The sequence below is a fragment of the Rhea pennata genome, chromosome 18 (assembly GCF_028389875.1).
Source record: "Rhea pennata isolate bPtePen1 chromosome 18, bPtePen1.pri, whole genome shotgun sequence".
Classification (NCBI taxonomy): domain Eukaryota; kingdom Metazoa; phylum Chordata; class Aves; order Rheiformes; family Rheidae; genus Rhea; species Rhea pennata.
Window position 1 is genome coordinate 456,168 of NC_084680.1, and position 14,868 is coordinate 471,035.

Below are 14,868 nucleotides of genomic sequence, written 5' to 3' on the forward strand. Positions count from 1 at the left end.
AGTCTTCGTGCACAAAGATTACTTGGGGTTGCCGGCTCCTTTTTGCTTGTGGCTAATTTAGGGTTCGTCGGTGAAGGGCTTGAGTGAAAATCGCTCTCGGCAGAGGCGAACTCGGCGGGGCGCCTCCCCTTCCGAAGAGCTTTTCAGTCCATTGCCTTCATCCGAGTCACGGCACCAAATTTGTCATAAGTTACTCTCTTGAAGGTTAATTCATACAGAGAGTTTGTTAAATCATGTGAACAATTTATTTAATTAAGCAGCCACAAGCAAAACTGCGCTGGGCGGCCGGGGAGTCTCAGCTCCGCCAACGGCGCGCGCCTCCCTCACACACAGTCCCCCCTTATAGTCTGCGTTGTAATCTCCCGGTGCGTCCCGCGCATGTGTGAGTTGCTGGGGGGGTCGTCTGAAGCTCTCTGGTGGTCGTGGAGAGGAAGGCCGTGGTCTTCTTCTGTCTCTTTATTTTGGTTTGTCTCCTTGTGAGTGATCACAGGGGTTTGCTTATCTGTTGTGTTGACTCCCTTTTGGGATGCTGTTCTGTGAGAAAATTACAGGCGCCTGCTTATCTTTTCTTTATCCTTTTACCTTCAAAACCTCTGAGCAGCTTGTTGCTTACTTCAGCTCTTCATAGTCCTGCAAGATAGCTAGGGCCCCGACACCGGTTCCACAAGGGGTCATATAAGCTTTTGTGCTTACCATAATTTATTTGTCTGACACCATGTCTCAACCCTGATTGTTGTAAAACCTCCTCCTCCCCCTCCATCGGCTTATTCCTCCTTCTAAACAATGAACAAAGAGTTACAATTTATTACACAAATGACCACGCCTCGGCTTTTGACATTATTTGTGACAGCAACTGCATTTGCTCACACCGGCCCTGCACACACTTGGTGTCCTCATCCAGGGCGCACCTGCCTCGTAGGCCTACAGGCGTGCGCTTTCACTCCGACGAAAGCAGCACGGGCTCAGCAAGGCCGGTCATGTCAGTGTCCCCCAAACTAGGTGGCTTTTGCAAGCTGCTGACATCACGAAGGTGTCAGCTGGCAATGAGCGTGACATGGAGACACTCTAGCCACCGCTCTGCACTTGCAGATCCAGAAAGTGGGTGAAACCCGGCTCCGCTTCCAGCCAGGCAGGCTGCCAAGGAGCCAGGTGAGCCACAGAAGCAGAGCGCTTCCCAACAGCCTTGCCGCTGGACATCTCGTTGGCATGGCTGTAATGATGAAACCACTTCCCTAGGTCCCCTCCTTTGCAGCTCCTCCGTGCCTGTCTGTCTGTACTCCCTAAGGGGCCGTGCACTCTGGGAGGTGTTAGATCATGTCTCTTCCAGGTGGACACCAGCCCCTGAGCCTCATGTTTCTTTTGGGGCTGGGGCTGGCATCAGAGACTATCAACTGCCCAAGCAGGTGCAGCTGTCAGTACCTGGAAGTGAACTGCACAGGGCAACAGTTGCAAGAGCTCCCTGTGACCATCCCACTGGATACCAGGCAGCTGATTCTGGCAGCAAACAAGATCTCATACCTGCCTGCAGTGGAACTCAGCTTCCTCGCTGACCTGGTCTATCTGGACTGCCGGGAGAAACTCTTGGGGGATGATCTGGATTTCACTTTACGCATCGGCGTAACCACTAGCTAGGATATTGCTACTTCTATAAAGTGCCTGCCCCAGCTGCAGGTGGTATCACTGCGAGCTTGTTATCACTTTTGTCACTGCGAGTCACAAGCACCTTACAGCTGCAGTGCCAAGAGTGAGGAGCCCGAGGAGGCTCTGGGGAGAGCTGCAGAGAAGGCTACTGCTCTGATTTTCCTGCCTTTTCTTCAGCTGCTCGATAGACTGTATCTTTTTGTTGCTGCTGCAGTATCGCTGCGTCCATGACAGTCCGTTAAAAACCCCTCTCTCCGTGGAGATGCGTGAAGTGCTCTGCTCCTGCCTCTGTTCTGTCCTGCTCTGCTCAGCCTCTCCAGCCCTGAGCTGCCCACCGTTCTGCCAGTGTCCCCTTCACCTCAAACACCTCCTGCTACTCTGTTCCTGCACAGCGCTGCAGAAAGGCAGCTCTCATTTGCACAACCTCTAGAGCAGTCCTGCTACAAACAGAACTGGGCTGAAACCCAGCCAGCCCCGCTTCTGCTCTCAGCTGGCGCTGGATAGGGTCTCCAGGAAAAGGTCTGCTACTGTGGCAAGAGTTTTGCTGCTAACTTCAGTGGGACTATAATCACACCCCATTCCCTGCTGACCCATCTCCACATGTGAAGAGTGGACGCAATGCCTTTTCCCGTAAAAGTACGGCAGCTGTTGTGCTAAAGCAGATCAAAACGACAGTTCCTATAACCTCCAGCTATCACAGTGCTTCTAGCTGGCAAAGCAGGTACATTTGACAGGTTCTCAGGATCAAGCCGTGATCCAAATGCTCCGAACTCGGCAAAAGACTTTTGCTGTTCCCATGGCGGGTTCTGGTTTGGGTACCGGTGAAATGCGATTGACAGGGTGAAACAGAATGCAAGTTAAGACTGTGGTCAGAAAAGCGTCCCTGTATCCTTATGACTGACGGGCTTCATACGTTCCCACTCTTCCTCCAGCATCCCAGAGCAAATTGGCTCACTTTTGTTTTAAGTTATCCAAAATAATCAATGTACATGCATTGCAGATGAGCGTTCGCTTGAGTTCCTCTGACTTCTGCAGCAGAAAGGCACTTACTCCCGAATAAGAGCAGTTTACTGAAGGCAGGAGCCTTCTTTCCTTCCATCATCTGGCTCACCAAAATCCAGCTCTTTTCCATCTTTTTGAGAGAGTCTACAGCTGGACCACAGATATTGAATATTCATGAGGCAAAGTAATCACTGGTTCCCTTTTTCACAGAAACACTAGTCCCAAGCATAAAAATTTGTTATGCAGCTATGAAATTTGTATTTGATTTTCCAAATTGAAAAGGAACACATCACTGCACCAATGAAAAAAGCTTGATCCTCAGTAATTCACAATAAAATAATGAAGGAGAGCTGGGGAAAAAAAAGAAATTTGAGAAAACCTGTCCATCAAGTAAGAAAAAGGCAGAAAAGAACCATAAGGAAGGGCAAGGGAAGCTGGTGTTAGGACAGAACAGAATTAGGGATGTCTGAGTGTCTTAATAGGCGTAGTAAATGCCTGTAAAGGTACTTATTGTCCTCATACAGATTACAGACAGTTATGGAACAGTGTAGAGAAGTCCTACCCCTAGCAGTCGCCAGGTAGTTTGGAGATTACACGTGGAAGCCCTGAACAGGAGAGTAAAGCTCACTGCAGGCGGTTTGGAAGGCTACAAGCAGAAAAGCAAGTGGCAGCGAGGACTGGACGTCTTCGTGTGGGTCCCTGCACAATCCCGGGAAGGATGGGAAAGAGACCAAGGCACCTACTGAAACCTTTCTGATGAGGCTGGGAGGAGATGGAACAGACTGCGCCAGGGCTGGGAAGAAACAACCCGTCTCCCTGCTTCCACGTGTCAGGGCAGGGGAGAAAGAGCGGAAAGACTCAGCAGCAGCCAGCGGAGGCAGCTCCAGTTTCCTCCTCTGTCAGACTTTGCTGCTATGTCCCAGCGAGGTGCTGCGGGTGAGTCAGCACGAGGTGTTGTATTTCCTGGAACTGGTGTGAGAACTGGGTAAACTTTAATGCTGCAGGTAAGTGTATCCACGCTGGGAACCCCGGATCACGTGCGCCTATCTGCATCCAGGCAGGGAAAAGCAACTCCCTGTTTGTCAGGCTTAGGCGGCCCTAAAACGAGGGTTGTCCCAGGAGCTGACAGCTCTAGCAGAGGGACAGTGGGACAGACGGAACTGAGGGGCAACGCAGAGCACTGAAATCTGCTGCAAGCAGATCCCTGTCCCGGCCTTTAGAGAGCCACTGCAGCTTCACAGACCACTTTGTGCCAGTGTTTTACGCTCAGCAGGAGCTGCGCACGGTCGAGGCGCAGGCGGGAAGTTCCCACAGCTCGACGGCTTGGGGTAAGGGTGAACAAGCCCCGCAGTTACGCTCCTGACAGCGAGCGATAACAGCACCAACGGTCTCTGCAGCTGTATCCACTCGTCAACGGATAACAAAATACAACATAACATAATACAGTATAAATTGTTGCTCGTCCCTCTCCCCTGCTCCCTTTCCCTAAGAAGGACCACCCATCCAGCACTTCCAGCAGCGACCGACACGGTTCTGTCGCAGTAACCGAGTCTGTCGCACTGATTTCAAAACCCCCAGGGGAAGGAGGCGGCTGTGCTGGAGGCCACACTGGCCTTCTACAAACACCAGGAAGAGACATTGCTTCCTACTACGCCCAGCCTTCACTAGCTCCAGAGGGAAAAACCAGCATCTGTTTTCTCACGGCCTAGACTACAATACGGCAGAGCACAGTCATTATTTCGGCGGAACTGAATTACTGAGGACTTTCCTCTTTTTCTTTCACACAACAAGCTCGGTGACCCCTAACTGCAAACAACCCAGGTTTCACAGCTTGACTCTGTGGATGCAGACCTCACTATGCCAGCATAAAACAACCTCTTTCAGCTTAGCCTATGGCATGTCAGAAGATGTTTAAGGTTTTTTCAAAAAAATCACAAGTGCTTTTATATTAAAATGAAGGTGCTCAGTTAGCAGAACTCAACAGCGCAGGTACAGCAGCTTGCCACTGCGGTATAATCCAACCGGCAGTATTTTCCTATCGCGACAATAACACAGAAATCGTTCTGATCATTCTGGCTACCTGGTTTGGCAAGGGACGGACTACGTATTTTCACCCAGGCTGTTCAGGGAAAGGAGTGTGAAGTGCGGAGACATTTTTCAAAGGCTTTACGAAACTCCTCCACCGCTTTTCTAGCAGGACTCCTATCCACTATTGCTCAGGGCACGGACAAGTTAGTCTTGCTTCTGCTTTTCCCTCTGCAGGTGCCAAGAACATCACCTGCTACCTGCCAGAAGGTCTACGCGGCTTGAAAATGCCCGCAGTGGAGGCACAGCTCCAGCTGGACTGCCTGATCCAACTGCACAAGCAGGACTACATCTTTCTGTGTCTCATTGGCTTCTGTATATTCTCAGCTGGCACTGTGGCAGCCTGGCTGGCTGGCATCTGTGCAGTGATAGATGAACATGAGAGATGCTTCTAGTTCCTTCATCATTATTGCTGGACTTGCTCCAGTAGGTCCATGTCTTTCTTGTACTGGTGAGACCACACCCACACACAGCACTCCAGCTGTGGCCTCACCAGTGCTGAGGAGAGGGCAGTAATCACCTCCCTCAACCTGCTGGGACAGGACGTTTTTTTGGTGCTCAGCTGCTGTCTCTGTGATACGGAGTTCTCAACCCTTACTCCATCCATCTATCCTTCACTCTTGCTTGCCCCTGCCTCCACTGAGGAAGGTGGTGATGATGAGGATGGTAATTATTGAGCAAGAAGGAGCAGGAATGTTCACACTGGTGGGTAGATATGGGGCATGTGGCCTTGCAAAGGGAGCGGTTGAAGTCTTTGGGAACAAGAATCCCTTTGAAAATGCCAGCATCTCGCCAGGTAACTACCCCAGGGTTCCTCCTCTTCCTGCTCTCCACCCTCCTGCTGTGCAGGCCATCCCCTAGTCAGTCATGTGCATTTCTGAGTGCCTGCATACATCCACGTCTGGTATGTAGTTCTCCTAGGAAATCCCTTCACCGTTCATCAGCTGGGACCATCAGTGATGACATGGATACCAATGAGCAGAGCTGGGGTTTAATGTTTCGTTTGGGTGCTTCACGATATTAGGAAGAAAATTGAGGCGTATTGGTGTGCTGCTCTATGCCATGGCTCTGGCTTTGTCTCCCCAGGGGCAACATTCAAGCTGCTGAGAGCAGTTACTTGAAAAGCTGCACCTTCAACACCACCTCTGCCCTTTGCTGCCCCATCTTCATGGAGCAGGCGGGAGAGAACTTAAGGGAGCTGGCAGAGAAGGTGTCATGTCCTGGGAGGATGGTCCTCCCAGAGGGCCCAAGGTCTTGCTGGCTGGGCACAGGGCGTTCCCTCAGCACCTGCTCTAGTGCTTGGCTCCACGGGATCATCACTCACACACTGGCACTGTTGAGACTCAGAGGCAGCTGGAGGCAGGTCCCTGGCCCTGCTGCCCTGCCAGTATGCTGCAGGGGCTAGCTGGGATGGGCTGAGGGCAGTGGCAGCTTAGCCAGCCTCAACAGCTCAGAGCACAGCACATCCACTGCAGCCCCTGAGCAGTCCTTTCTGCCCACCTTGCGCATGCAGAGCCCTGCAAGGCTCCCAGGCCCAGGGTCTCTCTTACGAGGCCCCTGTGCAGAGGCTGGAGAGCAGGAGGCCAGCTGGCAGCAAAGCATAGACTGCAGGTGTGCCTGTATCACTGCCAGGACTGGCAAGTTTGCTCGCCCAGTGGTGGGGACTCATTCCCAAAGTGTGTGAATGAGTCTGGAGACATTGCCAGGGGAGGGCAGTGCACCCAGCATTTGGTCTCCAGCCCATCCAGCCTTGCTGCCTCTGCTGCCCTCTTGGGAGTAGATAATTCCCATCCAGGGAAGGAACTCAGCACTGTTCCATCCTCCCTCCAGGTTCTGCATCCCCTGCTCAGCCCCAGCACCCTCAAGACCCTAGAGGCCCCCCACTCTGCATCTCAGAATGCTCCCTGATGCTTAGCCATGCTCCCAACTCAGTCCTGACTGCAGCAGCCTTGCAAGCAGTGCTGCTGGCTTCCCTGGCAGGGCCGTGTGCCCCAGTATGGTGGCATTCCCGGCCTTTCCCAGCGGGTGATGAGGATGACAGCTGTGCTAACGCCTGAGTGGGGGGAAATGCCCTGCTTGCTTGCTGGCTTATCATGCCCATGGCCAAGCTGTGTGCACAGTAGTGCTGTGCCCTGGGCTCACTGTGTCACTGTGTCCATGGTGTGCTGGTGCTGTGCTAGGCCTGCTGGTTTCTGCTGCAGGGTGGGGTGGTCATCAACTGGAACTGTAACCTGGGCCTGCCTGAAACCGACTGCAACTCCCACTACTCCTTCCACTGCCCCGATCCCAAGACCACTGTCCCAGGCAGTGGCACTTGCAGTCCTGCATCCTCCTCCTGCCCTCCCTGGTCCTGCTGTGGCTGGTCCCCATCACTGGGCCCTTCTACCTGTCTCCCCAGGAGGTCTGCGAAGTATTATAAATGGAACAGGACCCACACACGAGTGTTGATCAAGGCCTGTGGGATCCATATTGATGTCATCGTGCAGGGCCAGGTAGGATTTTGCATGGTCCATGTGCTACTGGGGTGCATATGTGCATAATATGCTGCTGTGGTGCTAGGACCGTCCTGGAAAAGCAGCTCTTCTCCACTGCTGCCTCAGAGCTGGGATGAACACAGCCAGGCCTCTTCTGCTCAGCCTTGCAGAGGAATGGGGGAATCCCAGGTGCCTCAAATTAGAACCTTTGGCAAAGTGTGCAAAGTGTGCTGGAAGGAAATGCAAGACCTCATAGTGTGCGCTGCTGCTTGGGTAGGTTGTCCACACTGTGGCTTGGGCAGAGGGAGGTCTCTGCTCAGTCTCATTCCTTGTGCCCAACCCAGAGTGAATGCAGGCCCAGGCAGGAGGCAACCTGGGCTGGGCAGCGATTGCTGATCCCATCCTTTCTGCCAGGCAGGGAAGTTTAGCCTGATCCCCACTGTCATCAACCTGGCCGTGGCTCTGACCTCGCTGGGAATGGTGAGTATTGGTGCCGGGGGCTCGGCCCAGCTGCGCACTCCCAGCACTGACCTCCCTCTCTCACCTTCCAGGGCTCCTTCCTCTGGGACTGGATCCTGCTGAGCTGCATGAACAAGGACCAGGTGTACAGCAGCAGGAAATTTGAGCAGGCACCACCCTAGATCCTGGCCCTGGAGGTTTGGTCCTCTGGGACAGAGCAGTGGCCACGCTGCCAGCAAGGCAGGGCAGGGTGCCTGGGCACGGCTGCAGGGTGGGCAGCAGCATGTGGCTGGGGCTGCCAGGGCATCTGGCCCCTCCAGCCATCTCTCACCCCCGCGGCAGGCTGAAGGTGCCTCAGAGGCTGCTCCACGACATACAGCACCTCAGGGCTCTCCAGCCTCCAGAGAGTCTGTCCCGCAGGGACCAACCGCTTGTCCCTCCCCCACCACGTACAACCACAGCTGGAAGGAGCCACTGTGCCAGGCAGCAATAACACTTCCTCCGTCCGGGCCCTGCTCGACTCTGAGCTACCTGCTTTTCCCACGCGATGATCCCTGTGCCCGGCCAGGATGCACCGGGCACCTTGCCGGCTGCTGCTGCTGGCCACCAAGAGCCACGGCCCCCTCCCTTCCCTCAGCCATGCTTCAAGCAGCTCCAGGCAGGTCCTGCCCCATGGCTGCCAGCTGCTGTGAGAGGCTGGGGGTCAAGAAAAGCCCCAGTGGCAGGGCAGACCCATGGTGCCCTGGCTGGCTCCTGTGGGGGCTTTCCGGAGCTTTTGCTCTGGAGCAGAAGGCAGTGCCTGACTACTGGCTCTGCTTCAGCACACCGGGAATGGGCATTACCATTTTCTGGCTGGCTTGGAGCGCTGGCAGCCCCATCCTGGAGCAGCTCCTGGCTGCGGGCACCCAGGGTGCTGGGGGCAGGGGTGGGCACATCTCGAGTAGGCCTGCCCTGCTCATCCCCTGTGCCCCTGCAAAGCTGCCACAGATGGAGCTGCAGCAGTGGTGGTGGCCCTGGAGCCGTACTGAGGACTAGAGCAAGTCCTGCACTAGCCAAGCAGCCAGTACCCAATAAACTGCAACCACCCAGCCTTGCTGCCTGGGGCCTGATTGCTGCAGCATGTGCTGGGGGGAGGGGGAGGGTGACAGTGCAGCGTCATGGCTAGCGGGGTGAGAGATGGACATGTGCATCGTTCTACCCTCCACCCTAAAAGCTGCACCCTGCTGCAGTGCCAGGGCATGGATGCTCTTGCCCCGGAGCCCGGGTGGTAGGGAACATGAGTACAAGCACCTGCTTGCCCTGCACTGCAGCAGTAGGAGAGGAGGACAAGTCACCCCCCAACCTCTGCCAGCCTGGTGCATGGACCTCTGCTAACAACAACCCTGCCCTGAGGCTGCAGCTCTCTGAGCCTATGCCCAAAAGCAATTCACAGCAGGTACCTGGCAGTAACTCACCCAGGCATAACCTGATTATTTTCTGGCTCTCAGGTTACAGCAGCTCAGCTCAGCACATCCTCCCCCAGCATAGCTCAGCCCAGGCAGAAGTTTGGGGGAAAGGGGTCTTGTCACACCGGGCAAGGGAAGACCCCAAGCCATGTCTTGAAGGCTCTCCCACAGGCTGGAGGGTGGGGATGCAGATGGAGGACATGCCAGGGGTACAGGCAGGGGACTTCTGGTGCACCAAAACCTCCTCTTGCTCCCCTTGCTGGGCTGGGGAGCATCTTCCCCCTTTGACTTGGGGTGCAATTGCTCACAGGAACAAGGTAATACCATTGCAAGAGGAGTCTACCTTGTCCTCATTCCAAGAAGAGGACCTGGCTTCTCTAGGACCAAAGAGCAACTCTGAGCAGGCAAACCTATGGGAAGGGCTTGGGGGAAGGAGCCAGCCTCTCACTGTAGAGCAGCAGGATGAAGGCAAGTGCCTGCCCCGACCTCCAGCAGCTCATTGCCCTGAGGAGAGCAGGAGCAATGATGCAGGGCTGAGAGGAGCTGCCTGGCGCAGGTTGAAGCCACTGGAGGCTCCGCTGGACCAAACCTTAACTCAATTGCACAACGCAGTGATTGCATTAGGGCCATGTTTCTCTGCCCGTCCAGGCCAGCTCATTTCCTCCAACTTTAATATCAAGAAAACAAACACATAGGTACAGCCCCCTCAGCCCCCCTTTCAGCAGTACTAGATGGAGGGAGGGCATAGCGAAGGACAGGACCACTTGCCCCATAACCCAATGCTAATAGAAACAGGTATACTATAGAAGTGAAAAAACAAAGCTCAGAAAAATATTTTCAATACAGGTATGTGTGGAGGGCATTGAATAAAAATTTATATATATATATATATATATATATGTATATATATATATATATACACACACACACATATATATAGAAAAGGAAGTGTCAGAAGTAGCTGAACACACAGTGTTTCAAAATGCCCAGAAAATTAACTGGAATCTAGTAATCTTGGCTCCCCTCATGCTTTTTCAGGCTTCTGCAAGCAGGAGTAGATGGAAAGGACCAGGAGGCCAGGCTTCAGCTAAGCACTGGCCTCCTGGGTTTCATCACACCTGTGCTGGGATTTCAGTGAGCAGCCCCCCCACCCTATGACTCACTGCTGTCAACTTGAAGCTTTAGCACCCAAGGGGGACAGCTCCCTTGCTCCCCTTCCAGCCCAACAAGAAGAGTCTGGCTTTCTCCTCCCTCTAGGAATCCTGCCCCATGGCTCAGAGAATGCTCCTTTCCAGGGTGCCTACAGCTCCCTGCTGTGGGCCATAGCACGTGCTCCTCTACCCAAAGAACCAGATGCATTGTCTGTGACACATTTAATTGTCTAAAACTCCACATTAAAACCACAGAGATTCATGCACACAGGGTGCTGCCTACAACACAAACTCCCATCCCAAACTGGGCTTCTGCAGGGCTCTGGCAAATGCAGTCCCCCCTCCCCCATAGAGAGCAGTTCCAGCCCTAGGCACCTTCTTAATTCCCCCAGCACAGCACCAGGCTGTGACCAGGACTGCCCCAACACCGCTTAGCGCCCCCACACAGTGCAAGATGGATATGTGGCTTCTCCGAGATCTATCACAGAGCACAAATGCTCTTCAGCAGAGGTGAGAGCAAGTACCCAGAGCTGACACAGCAACAAAAAAAGACAGCAGGACAAGTTCATCACATCACTGCTGGAGCTGGTGGTTTGTACGGAGCAGCCACTCAATAGTTTCCAGCAGATAGGCCACACTCTAGTGCCAAGCAATGCTCTGGAAGATGTTGATGTGCTCCATGAAGATCTGAGGGGGAAGATACCAGTGAGGGAGGGCTGCCCAGCACACCTCATGCATGAGCCAGGGAAGATGGAAGCTGGAGGGGACAGGGGGGAGAAGGCCAGGCCAGGAGAAGTTCTGCAAGCTGGTCAGGCAGGACTGCCTGGGTTGAGCACAAAGCAACGAATAAACAGCCAGAAAGCACAGAGAGATGAACTTGTGCCAGATGGGCTGAAAGGGACAAGTTATCACTGGGTTTTTCACTGGCTGTTACAGAGGAGCTGCTGGCAGGAGGCTGGATCTGGTGGCAGGATGCACACATACCTGGGAAGAAATGGTGAGGGCAAAATCTCCAGCACAACCGCAGTACACAGGCATAGGTGTCTACTTCACACCATGACACTTCTTGCACACCTAGAGGCAAAGGAGTTTTAGCTGAGATAGCAGACAAGGATGAGCAGCTCAGTCCTTTGACAGGGCTCTCTGGGGAGACACCACTGACATCAGGTCAATGGGTCAAGCCTCAGCCAGCCAGCAAAAGGCTGCAGCTATGTGCTGAGAAGAAGTGGAGAGCGCTCGAGCCAAACTCTCCTCATCATATCTCCACTGCATCACATCAGTCAGAGAAGTAAGGTTGGGCTGCTCGGTTTCAAGGAGCAGAGAGCAGCTTCAGCCCTCCTGCTGCAGCCTGCCACATCAAGGGCAGGCTCCCGCAGCACGGCCGCCCAGCACTCATCAAGTCCTGCAGCAGGTAGGCCATTAGCTTCTTCTGCAGCGCTTCCACCAGTGCCATTTCAATGGAATCCGAGTCATACTGGGCCTGGCAGTTGGAGCATACCCAACTGGGCAGCACTGACCCATCCGAGGGGCAGAGAGAAGGGAGATGAACACCAGTGTGACTCTTCCCAAGAGAAAGCACGGTGCAGCCTCAGCCCTCGCAGCCTAACAAGAGCATTCAGAGAGCCCCGAGTGCCAGGAAGCCATAACCAATTTCGGGAGGGGATAAAGCATCAGCCAAAGCACCAGCACACCTCAAACTGTCACAGGCAGCTCGGAAAGGGGATGAGCAGAAAATAACCTTGAAGGGAGGTTTATCGCTGTCATGGAACCAAGCAGACCTTCAAAGCAAAAGGACTGAGAGAGAGAGAAAGATGGACAACATGTAAGTGAATGACAGGCCGAGAGCACAACCATGCTAGGGCCTCTGGTGTCCCCAAGAGGGACTTAATGCATGCAGCCAGGGCAAAGGGGATTTCCTGGGAAAGGAAGGCTGTACCTGCAAGAGGGCAGGGTCCTTGCACAGGTCCAAGTCCCTGCAAAAATTGCACTTCCTGCAGATGACTTCAGGGAGCACGTAGGAGCAGCAAGGGTCCCGAAACTGGGCTTCTTCTGAGAACTCACCCACCTCAATGAGGCGCAGCAGGTCCCGGCGCAGTTTGTTTACTTGGTTAGTTATACTGGCATCCAGGGACAACACCTACAGGAGACAGTGTTAGGTAAGGCCACCAGCAGAGAAGACGGTCCTCACGGGGACTCACTCTGATGCGAGTGCTAGCTGGGCAAAACAAACTGATTGTAGAATTGCAACAGATTCTTAAAAAAAAAAAAAAGAAGAAAAAAAAAGAAGAAGAAAAAAAAAAAAAGAAGAAAGCACAGCCCACCCCACTAACCTTGTAGACGTATTTGATGAACTCTAGAGCTGGGTTGTTGAGTGGCAAGTAGGAGCCAGGTAGCACTGAGAACATGTCTGAGGGCTCAGTGGCATTATGGGAACCAGCCATCTTCTTCTGGATCTTCTGAGTGACGGTGAAGAAGCTCTGCGTGAGCTCGTTGGTCACGTAATCCTGTGAGAAAGTGATCATGCCTGGAGAGGAGGAGCAGAGAGAGCTCTTGAGCCATATGGAAGCATATGGGGACAGCAAGGTGGGCAGCTCTCTTCCTGCTGCAGGACTGGCCCAGCAGTGCTGCACACAGCTCTCCCATGGCTAACTGTGGCTAACCGTACTCACCAGGCATGGCTCCCGTCTCTCCCAATGCCTCCTGGGACACCTGGCTCGTGGCCCTCCTCTTGATGGGAGCGCTCCGAGGGGCATTGTGCTGCAGCTCCTCGCTCCTCCTTCATGCTGTGGTACACAGCCACAATGTAGGCTGCAGAGACACGTAAGAAAAGCTCCAGATGCAGTCCACGATGGGATAGTGGCACAAGCGCGACTGTGCTTGTCGACTCTCCTGGGGCACCAATGACTAATCAGGAACTAGTGACCTTCTTCCCCTCTCTGAGAGAGTTCACACTGGCGCTGAAACCACCCAAACAATGATATTTACAGACATGGAGGTGGTTCCTTCTGTATCACATCCAGCACAGTGCAATCTTTGACTGTAAGGGGTTCTTTGGATCAACATCAGAACCTTCTCAGTAGCACAGAGAGCTTCAAGAAGCTGTGGGGAATGCTGTGGATATGGCTTGGGCAGCAGCAGGGTGCGGATAGCTCTAATCACCAGAGGTAACATTCAAAGTAGGACCAGGCAAGCAGCAGACTGCACTCACCCAACACAATCCTGAGGAAGCAGTTCTGACAGGAGGCAGCCTGGGGGAGAAACTGCACGATGTTCCAACTATTCTCCAGCAAGTCCTCCACATTTGCTTCTCCATCCTCCTCCTCTTCTTCCTTGTCCTCCTCTTCCTCACTGTCCTCATCCAATACTTGACTCTTGCTAGAGTCCTGCTGGAATGGAGCACAAGCCATGCCCAGGCTTGCGGTTGGTGATGTCGTAGCAGTTCCCTATATCCAAACCAATAGCTCCCTGCTCAACTCAACCCACTGCACCCCTGTCTCTGCAGGACTGAGCACTACCCATCTCTTACCTCCCCAGAGTGGACGCTAGAACGCACTCTTCCCTTGATACCTTCGTAATTTGCTGGATCCATCCAGAGCAGGAATTCCCAGCAGCGGCAGAAGGAAATAGTCAGAGAGTGAAAGATCTCCTTTGAGTGGATGCTGGAGGCAAGAGACTGCAGTCACACACAATGTTGGCATCTTCCCTAACTAATAACCTTCTCCATGGGAGGCAATGAGGAGCAGGCGATGTTAGCAAGAGAGCAGTTCACTTCTCACATCCAACCATGCTTCAGCAAATGGACTCAGTACAGAAGGCTGCAGAGCAGTCATTAGCAGAACTAAGGGCTGCAGAGGAATCATACCCACGCTTCAACTGCCTCTTGTGTCAAGATGCCTGTCTTAGGAGCCTACACATCATAGTATTCTAGAGATGCCTGCTGGATCACATCAAAACTGATACTCACGCTGGAACCTTCTTCCATGTCATTGATGTGATGGGACTGTAACAGTGTGTTTACAGCCAAGCTCTGAATATCCGGCTCCAGACACACTGTGAACAAACACAACCTGTCAACGGGCAAGCAGGGCAGAGAACCAGCAAGGACACAATCCCCTCTCCAGGTATGATGAATGCACCCACTTGCCAGGACTTTCCACAAGTTGTAAGAGCTCTTTACAGGTCTTGCTGCATCTACCGAGTGCAACATCAAGATATTCATATCAGGAAATGGTGAAAGCCTATATGGTACTGCAGCAGCATGGGAAACCGTGCTGCTCTCCAGACTGCCACACACCTTGTATTACAGGCTTTAAAGGACACTTTTGGCACATGGCCAGACCTCTCCCCTCTCTGGCTGTGATGCTATGTATGGATGGCCCCATTCACTGCACAGCTAAACAGCATAGCACTTTCCAACAAAACTTGGATCTACTTCCGCTCCAGGGGCCACCAGCTTTTTCTGGAAATTGCAGCAGAGGTGCTCAGAAGAACTATCAGTCAGCTTGTTTTGCATCACAGAAAGATTCATCCTAGCGACCACCAGAAGTGATCTTCTGAATGCTGCTATGAGAGGCCACAAACTAGGAAATAATCTGTATTTAAATGCCTACC

The 14,868-nt window shown here is 53.3% G+C and overlaps 1 pseudogene; it reads right to left on the reverse strand.

Annotated features, from left to right (window-relative positions):
• Positions 1–10,426: 10,426 nt before the first annotated feature.
• Positions 10,427–13,938, reverse strand: LOC134148670 (DNA polymerase epsilon catalytic subunit A-like; annotated as a pseudogene).
• Positions 13,939–14,868: the final 930 nt, after the last annotated feature.